General features: G+C 45.0%; 1 protein-coding gene across 15 annotated transcripts in view; it reads left to right on the top strand.

Moving 5' to 3' along the window:
* MBNL2 (muscleblind like splicing regulator 2) overlaps positions 1-13,886 on the top strand; it is a 254,347-nt gene that overhangs the window by 114,355 nt on the left and 126,106 nt on the right. The gene's annotated exons all lie outside the window — the stretch shown is intronic.

Raw genomic sequence — 13,886 nt, forward strand, 5'->3', positions numbered from 1 at the left:
CCAGCTTGAGGACATGGATTTTTTTTAATCAATTTTTTTTTTGAATATTGGAACTACTATTTGTGAAGCTGGGTGGAACCTTGGAATGCCTGTTAGTAGGCTTGCTGGGAAATTGGTTATAGCAACCAGCATAGTGAAGAACTCATAGTCAGACGTAATAAATATTTGCTACTGATGAGTCATTCGTACTGGAAAAAGTGAAGCAGACAGGAATATCTCCGCCAAATGCTGCAGGTTATCAGAGTGGCCTTAACCAAAATTTCCATGAGTAATGTTGCAATCTTCTTACCATGGCTTGGTAAGACCTCCAGGAATGATAATGCCTTATACGAGTGTTCTGTTTTAAGTCTTCCAAATCTTCCATAGACAGTATGTAGATAGAATCTCAGGACAACCTGGTAGAGAGGAGGAAACTGAAGTTTTGAGTTCATTGGCTTGCCCGAGGGTATAGGGTTGTATAAGCTGTTTCTTTTGACTCTTAGCAGTGTGGATTCAAGTAAGCAATCATTTCTCATTTAGAGGCACACTTTCGTTAAATGCTAAGTAAGTCATTTTGATTACCACCAACAAGACACATTTCAGTAAGCAGAACATCATTCACATCTGCACATACAGAGGGTTTCATTGTAATCATAAAAATTGTTTTGCATTTATTTCATTGTTAGTTAAAAAGAGACTGTATTGGCAAAATAATACTTTAAATCGGAAAGCATTACTGCATGGCCAATTTGCTTTTTCATGCATGCCTTTTGGTGATTGGAATTTGCAGAGAGCATGAATAGGTAACCCTGTGATAATCTGCATACCAGTAAAAGGTATTATTCAGACCCTACCTTTTTTTTTTTTTCTTCCTCATTTTATCTTGTCAGGTTGGTTTTGATTCAAAGTCATTGGTTCTCTTAGAGAAGGAGGTCAGACCAGTTTGAGGAACAAGGAGCAGGAGAAGAGCAATTGAAGCCTGCACGTAGGAACTCAGATGATAAAATCGTTTTGGAAAATAATGAACAAGTAACTTGAGAGCTTGTCTTGAGGGTGGTATCACAGGTTAGGCCAGGTTATTAATTTTCCTACTCAGCAGTATGCCTCTCAAAAAACACTTACAGCGAAATGGATATGTTTTTGAAAGAAATGCAATTGGCAGAAGGGAATGACAGAACTGCATGGAGTCCACAGGCCAGTGGACCATGGAAGTAGAGCAAAACTACTTCCATGTAAATAAGAATTGCATAACTGAGAAAATACCCAAAAGATACAGCTAACAGGACAGTGTTTAGTACACCAAAGTCGATGTCTCAAGATTTCTCGGTTCATCTTTATGATTACAAAGCACACACCCTCTACCTCGTTTGTTTCAGTCACCCTGGGTTCTTGTTGGAATGGCCCAGGGAGCTCCGTGTAAATCATGAGCACAGGCGCCTGTGCAGGGTGTGCTCCCCAGATTTTACATTTCACTCCTCCATTCACAGGATTTAGGGGGGCACTGGCCCATTCCTCAGCTTCCCCTTCCATAAAATGGGAAGAACCACGTGTGCATCTCAGAAGTTGCTCGCGCCCAAGGGCAGATCAGTGACTGCGATTTCGCCTTTCTCCCCATTTCTCTGTTGCACTCCTCAAAGTGGTGGCCCGTTGTTACCATGGAGACACAGCACAGGGTGACCTTGCTTAGAAATGATGACAACTGGTGACGGCAGGGAAGCAGAGCCCAGTAGTGACGAGCCTCTGAGGAGCGCCCCCCGACTGGGAGGAGAGGAAACAGAAGGATCTGTTCCCAAGTAAAGGAAGGGGCGGTAGGATGCAGGATTTCATGAGTCCTGCCTGATGCATTTAGCAATAACATTACCTAATAACTCGTGGTGTCACATTTTTACAGAAGATATGCTTTGTTGCCAGGGTTTTTTTTTTTTTTTTAATTCCTCTGAACTGGAGGCTTTAGACACAGTAAATATTTGTTGTTGATTTCAATACCTAGCAGTTAGCTTAATTTCCTGAAAGATAAGAGGAATTGTTGACTCATTCATTTCTGTAGGCTACTTCATACTTGTGGTTTGAGTCACTGCTCATCGATTGGCGATTTTTAAAAGTATGGCAGTACTTTCTTTCTTTCTTTCTTTTTTACTTCTAGGATGAAAGAAATAACAACAAAACAAAATCTTGTTTTAATAAATTACCCTCTTCCTGTTCCTAGATTACTGGGTTCTGCTTTTTCTGCTGAAGTCAAATAGTGGAAATTATATTTTGTTAAATATTAATAAAACCCCATCACTTGTGTGTGAGATCCTGCTGCTATCTTTCCCACAGTGTTCAAGTAAGTGACTAGCATTCTGTGTCCTTCTGAGGTCTTCTGAACCCTTGGATCCTCCAAGCCACATATCCCATATCAGGTTCTGTGCTAGAATAATTGGTTTCTGCAAAAATAGTGGGATGGGGCTGGATGTGGAAAGAGTTTGGACAACTGGATGGCTCTTTCTGGTAGATTATCTCCGGCATAGGCTCAATAGCCAGATCACAGATCTTAGGAAGGAGACCTGTGGCCACTGCCTCAAGGGCTCAGGCCAGAGGAAGGCCTGCTCTCTGTGACCTGAGTTCGTAGATATGTTAACCCCCCAGGCCAGAGGAAGGCCTGCTCTCTGTGACCTGAGTTCAGAGATATGTTAACCCCCCAGGCCAGAGGAAGGCCTGCTCTCTGTGACCTGAGTTCGGAGATATGTTAACCCCCCAGGCCAGAGGAAGGCCTGCTCTCTGTGACCTGAGTTCGGACATATGTTAACCCCCCAGGCCAGAGGAAGGCCTGCTCTCTGTGACCTGAGTTTGGAGATATGTTAACCCCCCAGGCCAGAGGAAGGCCTGCTCTCTCTGGCCTGACTTCGAGATATGTTAACCCCCAGAGTATGCAATGCTGAAGGTTCATGTGACTCAAAAATGCAGTCTTTCCTTGTGAGAGAATACCAGAGCCAAGGAATGGGGCCTCTTGGAGCTTAGCCTTAATGAGAATCATGTTCACATCTTCTCAGACTCTGAGCAATCTTTTCTGCTGATGGCCTTCAGGACCCAGCACTGCCCCCATTCAAGTTAGAGACCCTCCTCTAGGTCCAGGACCAGAGTAGCTCCCACCACCACATCATGAAGACTGGGCTTGGGTGTGCTGGTGAAGTCTTGGTGCACAGCGGCATTCTCTATATATTCTGTGCTAGGAGAAGAGAACATGTAAAGAAGAATGAAACCTCTGGGGCACCAAGTCCCCCAGCTTTTGTCCTTTTCACAGTCCGGGGCATAAGCATTCCAAATCTACCTCCCCAGTCCTCTTCACCCCTGCACCGACTCCTCAAGGTGCTGAGTGCTACAGGCAGAACCTGCCACCTTTTCACCCCCCCTGAATCCCCTTTTGTGCTCCCTCCTTGGTTCTGGACTTGGGAGCAGGAAGAAAATGGGCTCCATGCATGTCCCCCTTCCCCCGATTCAGATGCTCCTTTTAGATCCCACGGCTCAAAAGGCCTGCTGACAAATCTAGGCCAAACTCAGCCGAGCTGGTAAGATTTCCAGAAGAGTTCCTAAAAATACACTTCTCCTTAAATCAGCCTTGCCAATCACTGTACAATCACAGAACTTTAAGGACAGAAGTGGCTCTAGAAATTGTTGGGGCCTCTCTGTTTTAAAGCTAAGAAACTGGAGTCCTAGCGTGCTGAAATAATAGCAACAACAGCGGTTGAGAAAGATTTCAAATCCCATCGAGAAGATGGAACAGAGCAAACCATGAAGGCGGGCACAGACTGTAAGCTCTGTGGCGTATTCATTCATTTATTTGCTCATTCATTCACTTGCTCACTCAGCAAATATCTATTCACTGCTCACTGTGTTCTAAAGTTAAATGTTGCCCTAGATGTTAAGGATACAGACAGACCATCCCCTTACAGACATTACAGTCTGGTTGAGAGAGAAAATGCACAGATAAACAAGTATGTATGTGAGTGTTAAATAATGATAAGGACTTTGGAGGGAAATAAAGCACGGTGAGTCAGAGTAAGGAGGTAAGACTGATGCAATATTACATCAGGAAAGACTGCCCCATAGGCTGACCTCCAAGCTATGTGACTATCTGGGACAAAAGTATTCCCAGCAGAGGGAACAGCAAGGTCAAAGCTCTAAGGCAGGATGTCCCTGGCTACTGAAGGAGCAGTCAAAGGCCAGGATGGTTGGGGGGAGTCAGAAAGTATGGGGCCAGTCACCGAGGTCAGTGTAGGCCGTCAGAAGACTCTTGACAGTCCCGCTTTGCGAGGTGGGGAGCCATTGGAGGTTCCTGGGCAGAAATGTGACATGATCTGATTACATTTTCAAAGAGTCCCTCAGGATGATTTATTGAGATGTGGCTGCAGTGCGGCAAGGGTAGAGGCATCAGTAGACTGGTGAGGAGGCTTTGCACTCATGTTGTGAGAGAGAATGCTGGCTCCAAGGCAGGGGCCAAGTGCAGCTGGTGAGAAGTGGTCAGACTCTGGCGCGGTTAGGAATGTGGATCCAGAGGCATCTGCCATTGGATCAGATGTAGGGTATCGGAGAGAGGGAGGAGGGGAGAAAGAAAGAACACAAATGTCACTGTCTAGTGGGTTTTAAAGCCATAAAACTGTACAAAAGAGTGCATTTGAAGCCATAAAACCACACAAGAGAGTGGTTAAACAGGCCTGGTGGATTTTGCAGCCAAACTGCCTGTGTTCCAGCCATTCCTTCTCCTCTCCACCTTCCCCATCCACAGATATGCTAACCTCCTTATTTTTTTTTTTTTTTAATTAGCACAGGCCACCAGGCATAAACCCTTGGATCACTCTCATCTTTATTATCTTTCCCTTTAAAAACATTATCTCAAACGCTTCTCAGTAAGTGTTTGTTCTGAGCTCTTCGAGGGTGTTATCTTGCCAATGAAGATGCTAACCCCATCCCAGTAATCTATCAGTTGGCTCCCCACACTGCTTCCTCCAACACTGTCCAGCACCTGCCTTTTTCTTCTCCTTGATACCTGTGTGCATTCTTATTGCACCTTCTCTGCAGCTATTCATTCCGATAGAAAGGAAGCCCCCGGGTCTTCCCTCCTGTGCACAGCCCATGTGATTATGATGTGCTGAGCCCATGATGGATACAAACCCTCTTGGTGGGGAGTATCAGCGATGCCCACTTCTGACATCATTCACTGCTGCCACTTGGCATGTTCACACTCACACACATGCACACACATCAAGAAATTTAACGATACACTCAGAAACAAATTGCAAGATCACAGATAAAATTTCCACCCAGGGGAGAACAGCCCTTTTATCCACCTCCTCAACTGCCATCACCTCCATGTGTACTAGTCTCATACCTCAGGCCTTTTTGTTCTTTTAAATTGTCCCATCTCCAAGACCTTGACCTTTGAAATTGGCAGCACCCTTTTTCCGCCTCTGCTTTCCACTGGCCAAGGGTAGATGGAGACAGCATAACCATTCATCTCAGAATAAATTAATGCTCTTTCGCTGAAGTTGTGCCTCCTGGGCCACTTGAGATTCCCTGCCTTTCTCTTTCCCCGCCATCTTCTGTAACTGCCCACCAAGGATTTCCCACACTTCAGGCACTGGCTGGAAGGCCCCAGCACCACTTTTGCAGCAGGTAGAACAGCTCTGATTTGACCGAGATGATAAAGGCTGCAGGACTGAAGCTGCCCTGGTTTCATTTCCTGCTGTCTAGCCAGGCTGCATCCCTCACTTCCCACCTTCTGTGGGTCCTGTGAGTGTGAAATGAGTGTCTCGTTTCCTCACTGAGGCTGGGCCTCCATGACAGCCAGCCACCCTGTCCTTCCCCCTTCTTGAGGCCAGTGGCCGCACGCTGGCCCATACCTCTACCTTGCCATCTCCCCAAGCTCTTGTCCTGTTTTTCTCCTTCCATTAAAATGAAAGAAACGTGGGAAGGGTCAGGGGAGAAGCAGGTGGTCTCCCACCCTCCCAGGGGCTTCAGAGAGTGCACCCTTAAAACTCTCTCTACAAACCTGAGGTTCCAAAAGGGTAGCTCCTCAGGATCCCACAGGCACCAAAGCATCTCTGACTTCAGAGCAGAGAGTGCAATCCCTGCCTTGCCTCCACACTGTTCTTGCAGCAGCGAGTACTCCAAATTCTCCAGGCACTGAGTGCCTCCTTCCCCAGCTCCAACAGTGTCATGCCACAGAAACCACCCCCTTGAAAGCCAGCAGGGACTTCCCCTTCATGACACCTAGCCACCACAAATTGTCCACATGCCTTGATCTCTCCGTGGCAGTGGATGCTTTTCGCTACTCCCTCCTCTTGAAACTCTGAACCTTTCTCCCTCACTGTTGCATTATTGGAAGGATCTTTTGTCGCTTTCTTTTTCTGTGGTTTGCCTTACTCCTCTTCCTTCTTTCACCTCCAAATCACTAAAGAAACTGTCCTTGATCCAGTCCAAGCCTTCCTGTTTTCTCTCCTAGATGTATACAAATAAATCCCTTCTCCCTCTCTTAATTTTGCCATTCCATGGTTTTAGCAGTCATTTCCATGGCCATGAACTCCAACTCTGGATCTATGCCCATCACTTCTATACCCGTTTCTAGCTGCCTTCTGCTTTCTCCTGGGCAGAGCTTTGATGTCCTTCTGCACACACAGGACCCACATTTTGAAGTCCTCCCTCGCTTTTTTTTTTTAATAATTTTTTTTGAGACAGAATCTCGCTCTGTCCCCAGACTGGAGTGCAGTGGCATGATCTCAGCTCACTGCAACCTCTGCCTCCTGGGTTCAAGCAATTCTCCTGCTTCCGCCTCCCAAGTAGCTGGGATTACAGGCATGCATCACCACACCAAGCTAATTTTTGCTTCTTTTAAAATTTATTTTATTTTATTTTTTTGGTAGAGTAGTTTCACCACGTTGCCCAGGCTGGTCTTGAACTCCTGAGGTTGGGTGATCCACTCGCCTCGGCCTCCCAAAGTGCTGGGATTACAGGCTTGAGCTGCCACACTCGACCTTGAAGTCCGTTTTGATTCATCTATTTCCTACACGCCTCATTCCCAATCCCCAAAGATGAATTTGCTTCTAATGAATTGACCTCAGCAGTAACACCTCCGTTTTGTTCTCACCACTGCAGTGTAATTTTTGACCTTTCTGCTCTACCATGGCTGTAACCTTTAACCAATTTCCCCTCCCCTGCCAACCTTTTCAATTCTAATGTATCCTAGGTGGTGCTTCCAGAAAAAGCTTCCTCCAGCTGGGAATCTTGTCAAGATCCTGCCAGTGTTCCCCACTGTCTACTATACTAACTATGCTGATGTGTTACACCTGGGCCTACTTAGTGATACTTAGGCAGACAAAGCCCCTATGTCACTATTCATAATGAGGACCACACTACCCTGAGGGACACGGTGGAAACTTAAAGGACCATTTTTTTTTAAATTGTCCAAATGCCTGGGGGGCATCTCTGGAATTTAATCGACAGGAGTACAGGATTTTGACGTCTTGCAATGGACGTGACTCCCTTGGAGCAAGGAACCAGCCTGTACCTCTGTTGTTATTTATTGAGACGGAGTCTTACTCTGTCACCCAGGCTGGAGTGCGGTGGTGCTATCTCTGCTCACTGCAAGCTCTGCCTCCTGGGTTCAAGTGATTCTTCTGCCTCAGCCTCCCAAGTAGCTGGGATTACAGGCGTGCACTACCACACCCAGTTAATTTTTGTATTTTTAGTAGAGACGGGGTTTCATCATGTTGGCCAGGATGGTCTCGAACTCCTGACCTCAGGTGATCCGCCCACCTCGGCCTCCCAAAGTGCTGGGATTACAGGTGTGAGGCACTGTGCCCAGCCTTACTTTTATTTTTTTAATTATTAGACAGTTGTAGTATAATCAAATTTTTCAAGAATGCAACAACTGTGTAAACTGAGAGAAGATTATTCTTTTTCTTTTTTTTTGAGATGGAGTCTCGCTCTGTCACCCAGGCTGGAGTGCACTGGTGCAATCTTGACTCACTGCAACCTCTGCCTCCCGAGCAGCTGGGGCTCGGGACCTCATGCCATTCTCCTGCCTCAGCCTCCCGAGTAGCTGGGACTACAGGTTCCCGCCACCACGCCCAGCTAATTTTTTGTATTTTTAGTAGAGATGGAGTTTCACTGTGTTAGCCAGGATGGTCTCCATCTCCTAACCTTGTGATCCACCCGCCTCGGCCTCCCAAAGTGCTGGGATTACAGGCTTGAGCCACCGTGCCCGGCAGAGAAGATTATTATTTAACTTGTTAGGAACTTCATCAGAAATTATTCAGCAATTTGATAAGCCATGCCTTTTATCAAACCTGTGTCAGTCTACATTTGTACCTGTTACATTCATTACAGTGCTGCAAACAAACAGGTGTCAGCTTCTGACACTTCATTCTATCTTCTAATATGCTTGTGCCTTAGCATCAAAATTTTAAAATACATATTATTTATTGTATAAAGTAGCTTTCTGTTGATATGTAAATTACAGTATTTATAGTTATGGCAATATATTGATTTTGTTTTTAAAAAGTGTGTCTGTTGGTTACACTATGATTTTCATTTGGTGATAATAAAAGTTGTGTTACAAACATTTTGTCAAAAAAGGGGTTATTAGTATTTATAGGTAGGTGTACAGGCCAATGAAATGGCCATTAGGCTGGTCACTGGAGAGAGAGAAAAAGACAAAGGTCAGCTGAAAGTGGTTCTGTCCACCCAAGGCTATGGCCGGGGAAGGAAATGGAAGTTCTAACAAAGAGTTCTCTGGGAATTCAGGGCTAGATTTCAGCTGACAGATCGATCATTGTTCTGTCTGGCTACAGCCATTGGTTCCTGGACATCCAGGAAACCGGTAAGTGCAATGCAGTTTTCAATGGTCTCTAATACAATTGCTTTTATTTCTAATAAGAGCATCTCCTAACTGAATTATAAATATTTGGATAGAAAACACAGATGCAGTGAAAAACATAATTTGAATACAAATACATGTTGAATAGATTACATCTGGCTGTAGTTTCAAGAGTATATTTAGAAATTTTCACTCTTTGAATTGAAGATGTGATTTCTTTCTCTACCCATTCCTGGAAATGGCAATGAAAAGAGATTGGAAATTTTTGCATGTTAAAATGAGCCCTGGATTTTATGAATTTTTCACTTGTACTTTAAGACATAAGATATATGAAAAAAAAGTTGGAAATTTCTCCTTTTGTTATTTTTATCATGAAACAAAGGTTGGCTTGTCTGACTCATTGAATGGCCTTGGGTAACCCTATGTTTTATTTCCCTTATATTAAAATATCTGAAATTATGTTCCAGAGGACAAAATACCATGTAAAATGAAGACATCATTGTCAGACACGGTTCTTTCTCTAGTTAAAAAGAATGAAAGTTTGGAGTTAGTTTTAGAAGACAGTCTATCAAGGGCATGTCCAACTCACATGCTAGGCAGGACTTCATAGCTTGTACCTACCTTCAGAGAAAGAGCCTTTCTACTTTCTTTTACTTATACTTCGTTGACTTTGGAGAAAATAACTTTTAGTAAAAAAGTTATTTCCACCTGTCATTTGTGTGTGTGTGTGTGTGTACATGCATGTGGATGTCTCAAGAACTAATGTTGATACAGATTAGGTACCACATAGAGATTATTGATAGTATACTACTAAATATATTTTGGTTGCAGTGCATGTATTTATGGCTTAAGTGTTACTATCCCTTTGATGAAAAACAAGGAAACTGAAGCTCAGATAGAGCAGGTGACATCACACAGCTATTCAGAGGCAGAGTGACTAGAGTCCAGGTTAGAAAAGCTGGTCTTGTCCTTCAACCAAGCAGAACATTCAAGGCACCATTTTATTTATATTTTCAATAAATTAGGCCAGGCACGGTGGCTCACCCTTGTAATCCCAGCACTTTGGGAGGCTGAGGTGGGTGGATGACTTGAGGTCAGAGGTTTGAGACCAGCCTGGCCAACATGGTGAAGCCCTCTCTCTACTAAAAATATGAAAATTAGCCAGGCTTGGTGGCAGGTGCCTGTAATCCCAGCTACTTGGGGGGCCGAGGCAGGAGAATCACTTGAACCTGGGAGGCGGAGGTTGCAGTGAGCCGAGATTGTGCCACCGCACTCCAGCCTAGGCAACAGAGCAAGACTTCATCTCAAGAAAAATAAATAAATAAATTAATTAATTAATTAAAACAAAACCAATTTAAAGGTATCTAAAAGAAAAACCATTAAAAGAAATCTCTTTTGCTACCCGCCTCAATATTTTTCTTTGAGAAGTCAATCGAGTTCTCTATTCACTTGCATTTGCATCTCATTCACATCTGTGTTTCCCTTGGTTCACTGAGCTTCCTATGGGCAGGCCCCAGTTAGGAGCCTCTTCTCCGAGGCTGTGATTACAGGGCAGTCTTACACCCTCCTTCTGGAGATCAAGTGGCTCTCAGCCCCAGTCCTTCAGCTGGCGGCTCCTCCAGGGCCCTCTCCGCCCAGGCGTCTGCATCTGATAGGCTCAGGATGCGGCCAAGTCATCGATCAACAGAGAGAGCACATTGAGAGCTATTTTAAATTAGGCTCCAGAAATAGAGTGGGGACGCTCCAACATTGAGCCACTCACAGGAAGGAAACATTATTTTTTAAAAATATATATTTTAAGAATTTAAAAATTAAAAATAGGAAACTCAGAGATTCCGAAAATTAGAAATAGGAGAGTCAAGGAGACAAGGTTTCTTTCCTGTAATTAGATTTATATAAAAAGAATTAAAGGCATCCTATAAATTACTTAATGGATAATGAGTTCTTGACTGTCTGACTCAGAAATAGGCTTGTTTTGCAAAGATCCTTTAATCAGCTCCCTAGGAGGCCGATGTCTGGCAAGCAGCTAAAATATCATAGATGACCCGAAAGTAAACTGGAGGAACTGTGTGCTGCAGAATTATTTCCCTTAAGGTGGTCTGAAATTTTGATCAATCTCAGTCTCAACATTGGACATGACTGATGTTTTTCCCTTAAAAAATGTACAAACTATCTAGAAAGCAATGGCACAGAGGAGACACCTGGGGTCCACAGTCCCAGCTTGTCTGAGAGGCGTGGAATGGAGGGAGGTCGCCTCCTTGCAGAGTGAAAAGCCAGGCTTTCCAAACTCACCCTGCATAACTTAGCAGCTGCAAAAGAATGTGAGCGGCAAGTTCTTTTATACAGTCAAAAGTGACTGCTTTCTGAAAATCTAACACTTAGAAGAGTTCTTAAATACATTTTGAAAAATGAAGTGTCATGTAAGTAAAGACCCTAAAAATAGCTTGGGATTATTTTGTAGAGTTGAACGGCACATCCTTTGGCATTTCAGGAAATACTACAGAACCTCGTTTCTTTCTTCTCGAACTTCAGTCTTGCCTTTTCTTTAAAGATGAGTCAAGCAGTGAACCTGGATATTCCTTAAATCACACGCCATCTGGAGAGGATGGGGCACTACAAAGCAGCTCCTTCTGATGGCTGAGCTGCTGGTCATCAGGCTACTAGTCCCTTTAAAGTGGTCCTCTCTCAGGCAAGTGTCCGTAAAACAAGGCCGCACCCACCCCCTCCAGAAGGCTATGGGTCATTGTCTTTCCTAATTCTCACAGAAGGAAGTCTTAGCTGAAACAAATCTCTCAGGTGTTTTCTGTGAGTCTGGCTCTGTTTTGTTGTTTTGTTTTTATTGATCAGAAACAGCCGCTGGGGGCAGCCCGGCCAGCACTGTTACAATTGTTTCTAGGGAAATCAGTGAACTCAAAAGCCTGCAGGTAACTCCAGGCGGACATCTTTGTTCTTTTCAGCAAGCAGCAGGATGCCTGGCACACAGAAGGCAAGGAATGCTTCCAACAGGGGTTTTCAAGCTTGAGCCTGCATCAGCCGCCCCCTGGATGGCTTGTTAAAACACAGATTGCTGGTCCTCGTTGTCAGGGTATCTGATCCAGGACCTTGGTGGTGGGGCCTAAGAGTGTGCTTTTCTTTTTTCCTTCCTTCCTTCCTTCCTTCCTTCCTTCCTTCCTTCCTTCCTTCCTTTCTTTTTTTTGAGACAGTGTCGCTCTTGTCATCCAGGCTGGAGTGCAGTGGCACGATCTTGGCTCACTGCAACCTCTGCCTCCTGGGTTCAAGTGATTCTCATGTCTCAGCCTCCTGAATAGCTGGGATTACAGGCGTGCGCCACCATGCACGCCCGGCGAAATTTTTTTATATTTTTTGTAGACATGGGGTTTCACCATGCTTTCCAGGCTGGTCTGGAACTCCTGACTTCAAATGATCCATCTGCCTCTGCCTCCCAAGCGCTGGGATTACAGGTGTGAGCCACTGCGCCGGGCCGAGAGTGTGCATTCCTAACAAGATCCCAGCGGATGCTGCTGCTGCTGGCCCAGGCACAACACTTTAAAAACCGCTGGACTAAAGATCTGGGCATTGAGGCTCACGGTGTACATCCCTGGGGCAGCTCCCAGCCTCAACCTACCTGGCAGCCGCAGGGTAAGCCAGTGGCATCTGCTGGAATTTTCCTACAGATAATACTGGAATTCCCCATTCAGAGCATTATTCCCTTAGCTTAGACTTTGGTTCTTATTAAAATGCAAATATTCCTTGGAGGAGGATCAGGAGCTCATTCAACAAACATTTGTCCAGTATATTCTGCATACCAGGCACTGAACTGAACTCTGGGGATTCAAAAATAATAGGCAAAGTCTATCAGATACCTGAGGCAAACCCTGTAGGAGTTTACACTGTGGGGAGGCAGATGGAGAAATCAGTATTTACAGTTCTTGTGAATTAAGGAATAATGATACCTATTTAAAAATAATGACCAGGCAGTATTAAAGATGGGCTGTAGGAGAGGGCGTCAAAAGGGAAAGGACGAAGGAGGGGGCGCTGTTCCGGATGCAGGCCGGTGAGGAGGGCCTGCCGGAGGGTGGCTCAGCTGAACCTTCCTGGCAAGCTCATATCCTTTTCCAGGAGGTGGCTTAGAAAGGCAGGAAGTTTCTAAATGCCTGAGGAGAAAAAGGAGAAGGGCCTGCCAGAGAAATAATCGGGGGCAACTACTCCCAAACATTGCCTAGGTTCTGCACTGGAAGGAGCTAATTAGGGTAGGATTGTTTGGGACATTGGAAATAAAACCAAAAAAGTCAAAAGAAGTGAAAGAAATGGAAGCTAAAACACACCAGTGAGAGAGACTTACACAAAACTGGAAAATAATGTGGGCAGAGACCCTGTTCCCAGTGCAGCCTAGAAACTTCTGGGAAAGGCTAAGGGTACCCTGCATATAATGGGGCAATGCCGTTATACATGGAATCTTGATGGAAATTTTCCTAATTTCCAAAATTGTGAAACGTCTGGAGGTGCCCTCTCCAGACATTATTAACAGGGGCCCCTCTGGGCAGATGAACTTGAAATGCCACCCCTTCCTCCCTGCTCATCCAGGGCACTGTGAATGGAAAAGCAGCTGCATTTCCACCGTGCCCTCAGGGAAGCAGGCTCCCATTGGTGCTACCAGAGTATTCCAACCCTGCTTCCCACCCAGGGTGACTGTTGGCCCCAGAGGTGTTCCCTTCATTTTTGGGTGAACAGCAGCTGGAGGAAGAAAGCGGGCTTAAGGTTTTTGTAGTGACACTTGGAAAAACCTCTCTGAGGCTCCCTTTGGTTGCAAAATAAAGGCGGTGTGAGAAGTGAAGCCTTCTCCAGATAAGAGGTCCAGGTACCGCTGTGCAGTCAGACCATTGATCTCTAGGCACCTCCCTGCTCTCAGACTCTGTGGCTGGAGCAGATCTACACCAGGTCTAATCCTGGTCATCATATGGAACTATCGTAGAGAGAGAGGAAGCCTGAAAGTAGATTTTGTTAATACAGATTGGTATAGTAACTTTTAAAAATCACAGAATACTTTTATATT

Source organism: Pan paniscus, chromosome 14 (assembly GCF_029289425.2).
Source record: "Pan paniscus chromosome 14, NHGRI_mPanPan1-v2.0_pri, whole genome shotgun sequence".
Lineage (NCBI taxonomy): Eukaryota > Metazoa > Chordata > Mammalia > Primates > Hominidae > Pan > Pan paniscus.